General features: G+C 41.4%; 1 protein-coding gene and 1 long non-coding RNA gene across 2 annotated transcripts in view; both read left to right on the plus strand.

Annotated features, from left to right (window-relative positions):
* Positions 1-3,808, plus strand: LOC110260769. The gene is made up of 2 exons (XR_002344171.1): positions 1-2,752; positions 3,435-3,808. It is a non-coding gene; the product is annotated as an uncharacterized LOC110260769 (long non-coding RNA).
* Positions 1-12,941, plus strand: part of ANO6 (anoctamin 6) — a 224,646-nt gene that overhangs the window by 1,378 nt on the left and 210,327 nt on the right.

The raw sequence follows: 12,941 nt of genomic DNA on the forward strand, positions 1-12,941 counted from the left end.
TAGGGGTCCTTAGGGTGGGCCAACTTGGGGCCCTGCGTCCGCACCCGAAAGCGCGAGCCGACGCGGGAGGAAGTCGGGACCGCGCGTGGGCGCCGCACCCTTGGCGGTGGAGGTTGGCGGGAACCCTCGGCCGCTCGGGGGAGCTGGCTCGGGAGCACCGGGAGGTGGAAGCCCGCGCGCCGCACTCCCGGGGCCGCAATGCGGCCGCCGCGCTCCGCGGGTCGGCTGCTTCCCTGCTCAGCTCGCGGCGGGCAGGCAGCCCCCGGGAAAGCAGAGGAGGGGCGGGGCACGCGCGGGTCCGCGGGTCACTTTAGAGAAACCCTGCGAGGGTCGCGGTCCCTGAACAGTCGCGGGAGACAGGGAGACGCCCCCCGCGCGCGCGGAAGTCTTGACTGAGAACAACAACTTTTGGGTCATTTCCTCCGGCTCGAACCGGCGCTGGGGATTCCGAAGAGCTGGCGCGGGCGGCGAGCCGTGGGCGGTGTTGGGATGGGCGCCCGGGTTGGGAGAGCCGGGGTGTGACCCGCCAGAATCCTCCGAAGGTGGCAGCGGACGCGGGACTTTGGGTCAGAGGGTTGGGGCTGGGAGGGGCGGCCGAGAACTGATTTGTGGCCGGGATCCTTTTTTCGTCAGCTGCGCCGGCCCGCGGGGGAAGTGATGGGAGGAGGAAGCCCTTGGGCAGGGTGGATCGCTGGGCTTTTCCTACAGTCCAGAGGACCAGGGGCCTAGGGGCAAGCCTGGGGCGCCCCATTTCTAGTTTAAAATTGCTCACAAGTAGTGGAAGGGAAAGAGGGAGAGCCCTTTAAGAGTCAACAAACAAAAGGGGTGGGAGGAGGCGAGGAAGATGCGAGCAATCGAAGGAGAGGAGGAGAAAGTCAGGTCCCTAAAGAGAACACTGTCAGGGAATGATGACTTAATGAGTCCCTCCAGAAGACTGGCAATTAAATTACCAGGCAGTCTCCGACTCAGTTTCCTGGACGCCGAATTAGTTTAAATAACATAACAGTTCCTTCTCATGTACTAATGCTCTTCTCTAATATATGCTTTACTAATACGTTCTAATATATTCTCTAATGACTTTAAAAGTAACTTAATTTTAGGAGTTAGATGTGATTTTTCGTTCACATTTTAGATACCACTCATTTATTTTTCAGTTTTTTCCAGCTCTAAAGAGATATATAATTGACATATAACAAGGTGTAAGTTTAAGGTGTACAACGTGTTGATTTGACACATTTATATGTTGCAAAATGATTACCTCCATGGAGTTAGCTAACAACCTCCATCATGTGGCTTAATTTCTTTTTTTGTGGTGAGGACACTTAAGAGTTTCTCTTCTAGCGACTTTAAAGTATATGATACAATGTTATTAACTTCAATCACTTTCTGTATGTTAGATCTCCAGAACTTACTCATCTTATAACTAGAAGTGTACCCTTTGGACCAATATCTCCTCACCCCACGCCTTCTCCTGTTTTTGTGAGCTCACCTTTTTTATATTTCACTTGTAAGTGATAGCACAGAAGTGTTTGCCTTTCTCTGTCTTTTTTTTTTTTACTTATCATAATGCTCTCAAGTTTCACCCCTTTTGTTGCAAGCAGCAGAATTTCCTTCTTTCTCATGGCTGAATAATACTCCTGTGTGTGTAACTACTTCATCTCTGTCCATTCATGTGTACACAGACGATGCCTTTTTGTATCTTGGCTATTGGAGGCACTGCTCATTTAAATCCAAAAACGAATGGAAGGAATTACATATACTCCATGGTTCAGCTTTACCTTTCATTCACTTGAGAAAAATTTATTAGGTATCCATCCTTATGGAGGGAACAAGTAGTAGTATTTTTTTTTTTTTTATAGGAGAGAAGACTGAAACTCACATGTTGATCTGCTTAGCCTCTTACACAGCTAATTAAGATTCAGACCCAGGTTTTCTGACTTGCAAGCCTTGTGCAGATTGATTCCCTTTCCACCTGGTCACTCCAGCTGTCAGATAATATATAATGCTACTATTTAGCAGCATGTAATAGTAAATCATGATTACATAAAAATAGAGATCATGGGAACAAACTTTTAAAAGTTAGAATAGAATGAGCACAATCTGTTTCATAGGAAGACACTCTGGTCTATTATGGTGTGGTATCACCACTGAGAGTTGTAAATAAATACAGGTAAAAACCCAAATGGAAACTGAAGCAAGCAAGAGACTCTGAGCTTTGTTCCACTGGACCATCATTAGATCTCAATTTAGACAGAAAACTAACTTGGTCTAGTCTGTATTTACCTGATGGTTGTATCAAATCAAGCAGTATAGTTATATTTAAAAAAGTAAACCTCTCTACTCCTTGATCCTGCTCTCCATCGTCTACTGACATTAATACTTTAGTGGGTATAGGGGTCAAGTCAGCCTCTTTTTATGTCATCAACAAATATCATCAGGTCTCAGCAGTTTGGGGTTGTTATTTAAATTTAATGTGGGTCACAGTGCTTTTATATCAAGAGAAGATGTTTACCATGCCAATGGAAAAGTTATGTCATTGTAAAATAATAAGCCTTTTTAGAGGTTCTTGGAACCTTTGATACAGCCTTTTACAATTTCCAACTATGAGAGAGGAGACTGGTGATGTGAAGATTATAGTTTTAACTTCTGCATCTAGTTTTGTAATACAGGGCCATGTTCAAGCCATTGGCTAACAGATTTCTCCTGGTATTTGATTGTCACTGCTAAGTTTTATAATTTAAAAGCCACGCAGGTACTGATGGTTTCTGTGAACTTTCTCTATAGTCATTAACTTAGTAACTCAGAGCAGGAGAGTTATTTTGACATACGTTTCTCAGTTAAACATCTATAATGAGTTAATTTGCAAGAGACAAAAAGAAAAACTATTTAAACTAGATGTAGTCCCTGGTGATACCATAGAAATATTTTATAAACATAAATGGAAGTGTGCCCTCCAGTAGACTGGGATTTGGGCTGCTTTTTTAAAAAAATTAAAAACATTTTTTTTTTTTACCAGTGGGTTTCTGCTTACTTTTGATACACCGTTTAGTATTTTAAGTATAAGGGCTGCTTCCTTGTTTGGCATGAACCAATCTAGACAATCAAAGATGTGGGTGTCTTTTCCGTATTCCCTTATCTCACAGCCACCAGAAATTGTGCTCTAGGGTTTGTGAAAGAGGCAACCTAGCGGCATGAGAATTTTTTTTTTTTTTTTTTTTTGCAAAAGGCCCCTTGATTTTCTAAATCAGTTTCAACAGCCAACCATAGATGTTACATCCAGGCAGTAGTGGTAGGAAATATTTGGCTCTTGGTTTACTGCACTGGTGCTAGTGGAGATCACATGTCAAGGCAAGTTCTGTGTGCAGAAGAGAGTCCTTAGCTGCCTTGCCTCCAGGAGCACCCCCCCCCCCCATTAATCAAGGAATTGAATTCAGTGTCTCTTCTTGTTAATGTGGAAAGTGATAGAAATATCTTTTATAGCCAGAATATAGATATTTAGTAGGCTGTTTTGTTTCTTGCATTTTCATGGTTCAGACTTGGCTGAGGGAAGAAAGAAAGAAAGGCGTTATCAGGAGCAAGTCAGATAGTTCAGGCAAAAAGGTTTTTTGTTTGTTTGTTTAGAAGGTTTAGTTTGGGTAAACTAAAAAAAAAAAAGCACAACCTAAAGTTATGTTTTATTCAGGACCTTACTGAGGACTATGGCCTGGAAGCCAGCTTCTCAGCTGGCTTTGAGGGGCTGTTTCAAAGAGGTAAGGGAAGAGTCAGGATGTACAGGAGTTTTGGGCAGGAGAAAAAAAAAAAAAAAAAACAAAAAAACCCCCAGCCATTTCAAGTTAATGATTTTAGTGCATTCCTGTGTATGGGAAAATGCAAGAATCGAGGCTTTTTCAACTCATTCCTTTGATACACATCTTAACAATCTTGGAGTATCCTGTTTTTCTCCATCCTGAATTCCCTTCAGGGTGCTCCACTGAGGTGTCTGCAGTGGTTGATGGCTTTATGGCACCATCATCCTTCATTTGCTGAAATGGCAAGTGCCATTTTTTTTTTCCCCCAACCACTTTGGCATACCAGTCTGCTTATGGTAGAGTTTACTCTCTGATTCCCCACAGCTAATGGCCTCATCATTGGGGTGGAGGATGGGTGGGCAGAGACCCATTACCTCTGAGAGATAATGGTCCAGCTGTAGCTCCCAAGTACCTTCTTTGGCTCCTTTTCTTTCTGCTGTTACATTTTTATATAGACTTACCTTCCCACACTCTTTCATATCCCTTCACTGCTGATTTTATGTTTAATCACTTGCAAGTCTGCTCTTAGCACCAGTTTTGCTTTGTCAACATTAATTGAGTAGGAGGACCCTGGTGGCTCATCAGGTTAAGGATCTGGTATTGTTACTGCTGGGGCTCAGGTTCGATCCCTTCCACATGCTATGGGCATGGTCAAAGCAACAACATTAATTGAGCAAACCTTCTGAGCTAAGTGCAGGATTAAGTGCTGAGCTGGGTATTGGAAGACTAAAAGGGTGTAATATACATACCTTGGCCACAAAGAGGTGGCTTCCATGGTACCAGTACTTGCAGTATCATTGAGGTAGGTACACAACCATTGAGGAGGATGGGAGATAGCTTCGTAGAAGAGACTGTTGGGCCATGTATTGAAGAGCCAGGCTGGCATAGAGGGCAGGAGAGTCTGGAGTTCCAAGTAGTTGCCTGTGGTGGAAGGGAGCAGTCACATGGCTGGGAAGGCAGTGAGATGTGGCACCATGAAGAATCCTTGCACGTTTTAAGCATTTTGGATTGTACCCTGTAGGCAGTCTGTAGCTCCTAAAAGATTATAAGGAAAGGAGCAATAGGATCAAATGTGCTTTTGGAAAGATCTCCTTGGTAGTGCTTTTGGGAAATGGGTTGGAGAGGGGACATGGTCAGAGTAAGCCTATCTGGTTGTCAGGTCAGAATTGGCCTGCAGGGGCCATGGGAATAGAGAGGAGTGGGTCTGAGAGCTTGTAGAAGAGGCAGCATCTATAAGGTCTCAGAGGCTGAAGGCTTCCAGCAGGCAGAGAGGCGTCCAAGATGACTCTTGGACTTGAGCTGAATGATTAGGTGGAAAGCAGTGGCAGGAAGAGGAGAGCAGGTGTTCAGGAGGGGAGGATTTTGTATTGTTCCAGCTAGCCTTAGACTTTCCTACTCGGCTTTTGCTCTGATCATTCCTCTCCCCTCCCCCAATACTAGACTATCCTCCTCAGCAGCTCCACCTCCTTCCAAATCCGTCACAAAATCAAAGCTATTCTTGATCCCTTTAGCCCAAAGTGCCCACCAATGAATGCTCATATCCCTTATGTTTCTGTTCCACACAATTAGCATTCGCCTTGTATTTCTGTTGTTCATTATCGTTGCATTATTTACCTCCACAACTGGAAGGTAAATTTCTCGAAGACTGAAACGTAATGCTTAGTGGTTTATGTGGCCCTCGTGGCTTTTTCTTCTTTGGCACTTTGAGACTCCCTCAGTCATCTGTTATAAAAATATTGATTGTACCCTCTCTTCCAGGCACTCTGCTAGGTGCCGTGGTCCTTGACCTCCAGTACCTTGCTATCTAGGAAGGAGATGGGGAAGAGATAGTTGCAGTCATCTGTGATTCCTGCTATAATCAAGATGTGTACCAGGGTCAGCAGTGGTACCAAGGACAAAACATGTAACCTTACTTAGGGCAACCCAGGATGGCTCTACATGGGCAGCGCCTCTGCCAGCCCTTGGAGGAATGAAAAGTAGGTGAGGGAAGGGGGCTAAAACAGTGGAGTGTCCATAGTTCCTAAATGCATCATGTCTTCTCATCAAATAAACTTTTTAAAAAAAAAACTTACACTGGAGTATAGTTGATTTACAGTGTTGTGAGTTTCAGGTGTACAGCAGAGTGATTCAGTCGTGCATATATATATCCATTCTTTTTCTGATTTTTTTCTCATATGCAGAATATTGAGTTCCCTTGCCATTTAGTGAGTCCTTGTTGATTATCTGTTTTGATGTAGGAGTGTGTATATGTTAATCTCAAACTCCTAATTTATACCCACTACCACCACCTTTTCCCTTTGGTCACCATACATTTGTTTTTTATGTGTGTGAGTCTATTTCTCTTTCACAAGTAAGTTCATATGTATCATTTTCTTAGATACCACATGCAAGCCATATCATAGGCTGTTTGCCTTTGACTTCACTTAGTATAATAATCTTTAGGTCCATCCATGTTGCTTCAAATGGCATTCTTTCATTCCTTTTTATGGCTGAATAATACTCCATTGCATATATGTACCCTATTTTCTTTATCCATTCCTCTGTTGATTGGATATTTAGGTTGCTTCCATGTCATGGCTATGTTAAGTAGTGCTGCTATGAACATTGGGGTGCATGTATGTTTTTGAATTGCTATTTTCTAGACATATGCCCAGGAGTTGGATTGCTAGATCATATGATGGTTCTATTTTTAGTTTTTTAAGGAACCTCCATAGTGTTCTCCATACTGGCTGTACCAAAATTATATTCCCACCAACAGTGTAGGAGGATTCCCTTTTCTCCACACCTTCTCAGCATTTATTTCAACAAATAAACCTTGATGCTGTCCTTGCCTTACTTGCTATGACAAGGGGTTTTTATGTATATGGTGTGTGTGTGTGTTTTCTCTATCAGGAGAATGACTGCTAAAAAGCAAAACAGAGCAAACTATTCTTGAAGTCTTTCTCTTTGAGCCTAGTCAGTCTTTTTCATGAACCTTTTGTTATTTCCAGTTTCAAATCCATAGTCATGATTTATCTTCCATGTCCTAACACTCAAATAATTGCTTTCCAAAAGTCTCCTCTTAGAAGTCTCATTGTTCTTTGGCCCTGACACAAACACAGCTCTAAAAAAGAAAAAGAGTTCTACACGCAGACACACACACACACACACACACACACCAACACCCACACCCTTTTTTCCCCTCAAGGGGTGGCAACAATCAGATACTTTGATTGCTGTACATTTATTTATTTTTCTTTTAGAGACCAAGAAATTTAGACTAAAAGCTCCCATGAAGAGTTCCCTCAGAGATACTATTTAAATTCTGACATTCTTGGGGGAGAAGATTATAGTATGTTGTTAAGAATCCCACAGTCTAGCTTTAAGTTAAAGGATGGTCTTGAACTCTCAAAGTGTTATTCGTAGCAAGTTAGATTAAAATCATTGTATTTTGTAGACATTTCCACTCAAGCTAATACTTAGGTTTTCTTCTGCTATACCTAGCAGTTTGTGTGCTTTTTTTTTTTTTTTTTTTTGTTTGTTTTTTTTTGTATTCTAGCCAATCCAGTGCACCTTAGCAAAAATCTTGGAGTCTTGGAGAAGTGCTATCTTATTTACCTTTGTACCCAACAGCTTGTGTATCTTAATGCTTTTCTCAGGGTCCCAAACATTTGTTAAGGGACTCTTTTTTTTTTTTTTAGATGATAATGGGAAGCTTTGTCTCCTATAGATTTAAGCTGCTTGATCTGCTTTTGATACAAGTCACTCAGGGATGGGGGTGTGCAAAAAATCAGTAGTTTTAGAACACCAAAAAACCCCATCCTTTCCAGTTACCTTCAACCAAGGAAATGTACCTCTTGACTGATTGGTAATGCCTGCGTAAATATAGAAGTTGTGAGAATTTAATACAGTCAAGTGATTGTCTAATGTCCTTTAGTTTTGTCTTGCTTTTTAAAATGCAACTAAAATTAATTAGCATCCATCCCAAGAAGCAGCCAGTTTAAAGAATACTAGACGAAAATGTCGACATAGAAAATTTTGGACGCGTACCAAAGACCAATCCAAATACTATTCAGTCCCAAATCAGATGGAACATTTGCATAGAAGACAAGTTGAAAGGTTAATAGGCGACTCTCTCTGCCATGGTATTTATTACTGCCCTGGCTATGTGTCTGAATACTAATTGAAAGAACTTTTCTGCAGTAAGTTATTCAGCAGCCGAAAATACAAATGAAAGAAAATGTATTCTTTTGTCAGGTCCAGATGTTGCTTTTATATTTAATGCTTTCAATCTAGGACACTGCAACTCTGCTATTTCCCACATTATTTAAAAGTACAAGTACTTGAAATTGGGGGAAAAGGGATATTAGTCATTAAAATTCTCTTTTCTATAATTTTTATTTTAACTTTGGCAGAACTTTAGCTAAAGGTCAAAGTCATGTAAATAGATGTTCCTTCACAAAATGCAATTATGCAAATTATAGGCTTGTTTTATATAAACTAAGATTGTGTTTACATATTGATTTTTTTTTTATTTCTTCAGACATTCTATCTAGACATTTGAGAAGTAATCATTGGCTTGTCACACACAAGATGATGGTTAGCTTTTCTTGTGGCATCACATAGACACAACCTTAAGCGTGTTTTTAAAATTTTTTTCTGATTTGTGAAAAGTTTTTTTTTTTTAGGGCCAGACTCGTGGCATATGGATGTTCCCAGGCTAGGGGTTGAATCAGAGCTACACCTGCAGGCCTGGCTACAGCCACAGCAATACCAGATCCAAGTTGAGTCTGCGACCTACACCACAGCTCACTGTAACTCTGGATCCCTGACCCACTGAGCAAAACCAGGGATTGAACCCACATCCTCTTGGATACTAGTCAGATTTGTTTCTACTGCGCCATGACTGGAACTCCTGATTTGTGAAAAGTTTTAAAGAAAATTATTCCCCACTAAATTTGAAGCACAAATAATACACCCTCCCAGCATATCAATGTTTTGTTACAATTTATGATTTTAAACAGGTTGTCTTCTTTTGTTGCATAATCTTTATTTCTTTCAACTGTTATTTATTAAAAAGCCCTGAAAGACCAAGCTGTAAAACATAAGAGTCTTTATTCCTAAAGCAAAAAAAGAAAAACCAAGAAAGAAAACACAAGACAGGCTTGTCTCTGAGTAATACAAATAGTAAAGAAACAGAGTGTAAGTCCACCGATCTTAGGTGTTACTTAGGAAAAGTAGGAGATTTTAAAAGACAGAGCTTCATGGGTTCTTTGGGGGAAAGTTAATCCCTAAAGAGGACATTAAAAAAAAAAAAAAAAAGAAGAGCTTGAAAGAGGCAGAGTCTTGATGAGAGGAGGAGCCAGGCTTGCTGTCAGAATACCTAAATTGGCTTTGGCACCTAGAATCTATCACCTAGGGCAAGTTTCTTGGCTTCTCGGCAGGGTTGCTAGGAAGATGCAAAGTGGCAGGAACACTTTTTTTCACTCACTGCCTGAGTGGTAGTTACAATATCACCATCATAATGAATTCTTTTATTTAAAAGGAGTCCTGGGAACACTGCTCTTTACCTCAGAGAGCCTAAGTCCTTCCCTGGCTGGCTGTTTGGTGTTGCTTTGTATCACACTGTGCATGCAGGAACTGCCCACGGAGACTCCAGTTAAGGGTGATCATGACTGTGGCTGTGCTGCGTTCACACGACCTTAAAGATAAAAGAGTTGAAGAACAACTTGTGGTTTCTGCAGAGATGGTTGCTGTGTGTGTGTTTCCTATACTCCGCCAGATCCGCAGGCAGAATGACAAGGGTCTTCAGATTCCAGGAAGCCTGTTTCAGGGGGAATTTCTTTCAGGAAGTCATAGCAAGAGGTTCCCATGGCAGACAGTTAGTAGGCTCCTGATAAATGGCTCATAAATATAGGAATTGTATCTCCATGGTGGGTAGTACCTGTGGCTTATCCTTTCCTCCCGATTGCTGTCAGGCCGTTCAAACCAGATGTCTATGTCCCCATGTGTCACCATATGATCGTATGCATGAGAAGTGAGGAATAATACTTTTAAGAAAGAAGTAAAGAGCTTTCATGACAAATAGAGCCTTTAGAGTATCACAGGACAGAGGGAAGATTGGTGATGAGATTCTCAGGGGTCAGCATCCTTCCATGATGCCATTGTCACTACTGAACCTTGGAAACATGGGGAGCACCTAGACTTCACCACTCGGTGGAGGGAGGGCAGCCACGAGGCATGTGAAGGGAGCCGTTGTTAACCTGCTCTGCTAAAAACCTACTTGATTTTGTCATTCTTCCTACCACCCTTTCCCAGTTTTTGCCCATTGTAAATGCAGGCAGTGTCAGTTGGGTCCCTCGTCCTCTGAATGTCTTCTGGAAGTAGGGATTATCTTAGGTCTCAGAGAGCTAGGCCTTCTCAGCCCCAGGCTATCCCCCCATACCCCAACCCTACTCTCAGAGGACTGGGGGGGGTGCCTTGGGTAGTTACCTCCCCTTGGATCTGGAGGGGAGAGGGGGAGATGAGGCCCCAGGGATTCCCACCCCGGAGAAGCCTTGGGTATGTGTAGCTGTTAAGGAGCAGGTGGAAGAGATCTTTGATTGAGGTTTGGATTTGTAGATGAAACCTGAATCTCATTAAAGGTGTTTCTGTTGGAGATAAAAAGATGATTCTCTCATGTGCTGGAAGAGCATTTCTGCCACCTGCTACGGACAGCCTCACCTTGGCCAAGGATGTGGGCCGGTGTCCTGTTGGATGCTGTGATGAGGGAGAAAGGGACCCCTCTGCTGGCCTGTGGTCCTATTTAATTTATTCATCCCACATCAGCTCCTTCTCCTGCTCCTTAGCTGCCAGTCATTCTCCTAAAAGTCCGTCATCTTGCCTCTGTCTCAGTATTTTCATCAGACACTTAGCCTGGGTCTGTGTAGAGATGGAGGTCGCCACCACTTAAATTTAAGTTTTAGACAGATAGGGGTTCAAATTCTGTTTCACTAGCTGTGTGACCTTGAATGAGTACTTTAACTTTCTCCTCCTCTGTGAAGCGGAACCAATATTAGAACCTACTTTAAGGGTGATTGTGCCAAAAATGGCATACTTTTAAAATGCTTAGTTTGCAGGATTGTGGTGCCCGAGACACTAAAAGCCCTCCATAATTATGAGCTAATGTTGTTAATATTATGGATAGCAGTTTTTTACCTGTATTTTAACTCAGATGTATCTCTTTTGCTTTTTATTAGAGATTTTAGCATTCTTCCATTTATTCAGCTCATTGTCATTTTTGTTCTTTTCATTAAATTGTGAGCATCTCGAGAGCTATTCTCTCTGTGAGGAGTGTAATGCTGGCACAGAGTAGGTGATCTTTAAATTCTGATTGAATGAGTGAGTAGGCGAATGAAAAATACTGAGTATCAAAGAGCTATGTGGTATGATTGGAAAAGTAGGACTTTGGATATAGATCAACCCTTATGCAGGATTGTATAACTTTGGAGCCTTGGTTTCCGTATCAGAAAAATGTAGTAGAGATAATAATATAGAAAGGGCAATGATACTTTATAGGATTGTTTCAAAGTTTAAAATGAATGTGTAAAAGCATGAGGGCCAGTTCCTGGGATGTAATAGGCCAATAAGTAATAGTGGCAGTCATTGTGAGACAGCTGAGAATGGAGAAATGTGACGGGCATAACCTAAATGGGATGCAGTAGGTGCATTTCACAATAGAATTGTACCCCTTTGAATATATATAGTTTTAGTAAGAAAGGTAAGAGAATATAGGATACATTTCATAAGGAAATTTAAATGATACTTTGGTAGCCTCGACATTAAAGAGAATGTAAGAAATAAGGGCATTTCTTAATCTAGTAAAATTGAGATTTTGAAAGTATAGCTTGTATTTAGGTCTAAAGGGTAATGTTCTTGATATTGATCATGTACACTTTTAATAAATTTTTAATAAAATACGTAGTTTTAAATGTATAAGTTTGCTTATCATGTAGTTTTAAATGAATATATAATTTTGCTTATCATGGTCAATTATTTGGAATGGGAAAATTCTAAAATACTTAATTTGGCCGCAGACTAGAATTTCTGTTGTGTTTGATTGAAAAGTTGGAAGTCAGTTAAAACCTGTTAAAAGAGATGGATGTGAGACAGAGCAAATGATAAAACAGAAGACAGGACTACCCAGAGAAATTTGCTACCCTTATGGTTTGAATTGTTTTGAATTTAGTGATATGAAAAGTAAAATATGCTGCACACCTGAAGCTAACACAACTTTCTAAGTCAACTATACTCATGAAATTTACTTAAAGAATAAAATAATCTATACCTAATTTGCAAAATAGGTGTATGAAATACTGTTTCTCATCTTGGAAGTTTGAAGTTTGGGAATGATTCAGCCTGTATCCCCTGATTATTAGAAATTAAAGACTGCCAGCTCCCCTCCAGCAGCATCAGACCTAAGGAAAGTTATTCCATTTGGGTAGGCGAGAGCAAAAGAACAGAAAGAAGGCTGTTTTTCTCCCCAAATAAAATGGAGTTGAAGGTCATTTGCTTTGTATATGAGCCTTTCCTGGAAGTCACTTTTCAGTGAAAGCCAAAGTGCCATCCTTCCATTACGACACTTAGAATTGTAGTTCTGGAAGTTCCCTTGTGGTGCAGTGGGTTAAGGATTGGGCGCTGACATAGCTGCAGCGCAGGTTTAGTCCCTGGCCCAGGAACTTGCACGTGCCCCAGGTGCAGCCAAAAAGAATTGTCATACTTACTGTCCATTGGGTTTCAGCCTACACTCCACCTGCAAGATGCCAGACCATCTCATGTTTCCTGCCTCCATTTAAATTTAGATAGTACTTAGTACCCACTGGTGTAGTACATGCTTTTACAACAGGCATATTGCAGCTTACAAATCACAGAGGAGATGCGAACATTTCTGACAGGCCTTGTCATCCAATCTAAGGGGAAGCAACACGGCAAATAGCTTTTGAACAATGGGGTAATCATGATTTTCCTGAGGGTCACAGTTGTCTAAACTGGCTGGTGCTTGTTTAGACTCCGAAATACTTATTTTGAAGAGTTCAAACACACTCTTGAGTAACTTATTTGGCACACACACAAATCACTTTGAACACTGATCATGGAATTGCTAGCAGTGGCGTTTGTAAATCAGGTCTGTCGCTT

The sequence above is a fragment of the Sus scrofa genome, chromosome 5 (genome assembly GCF_000003025.6).
Source record: "Sus scrofa isolate TJ Tabasco breed Duroc chromosome 5, Sscrofa11.1, whole genome shotgun sequence".
NCBI lineage: Eukaryota > Metazoa > Chordata > Mammalia > Artiodactyla > Suidae > Sus > Sus scrofa.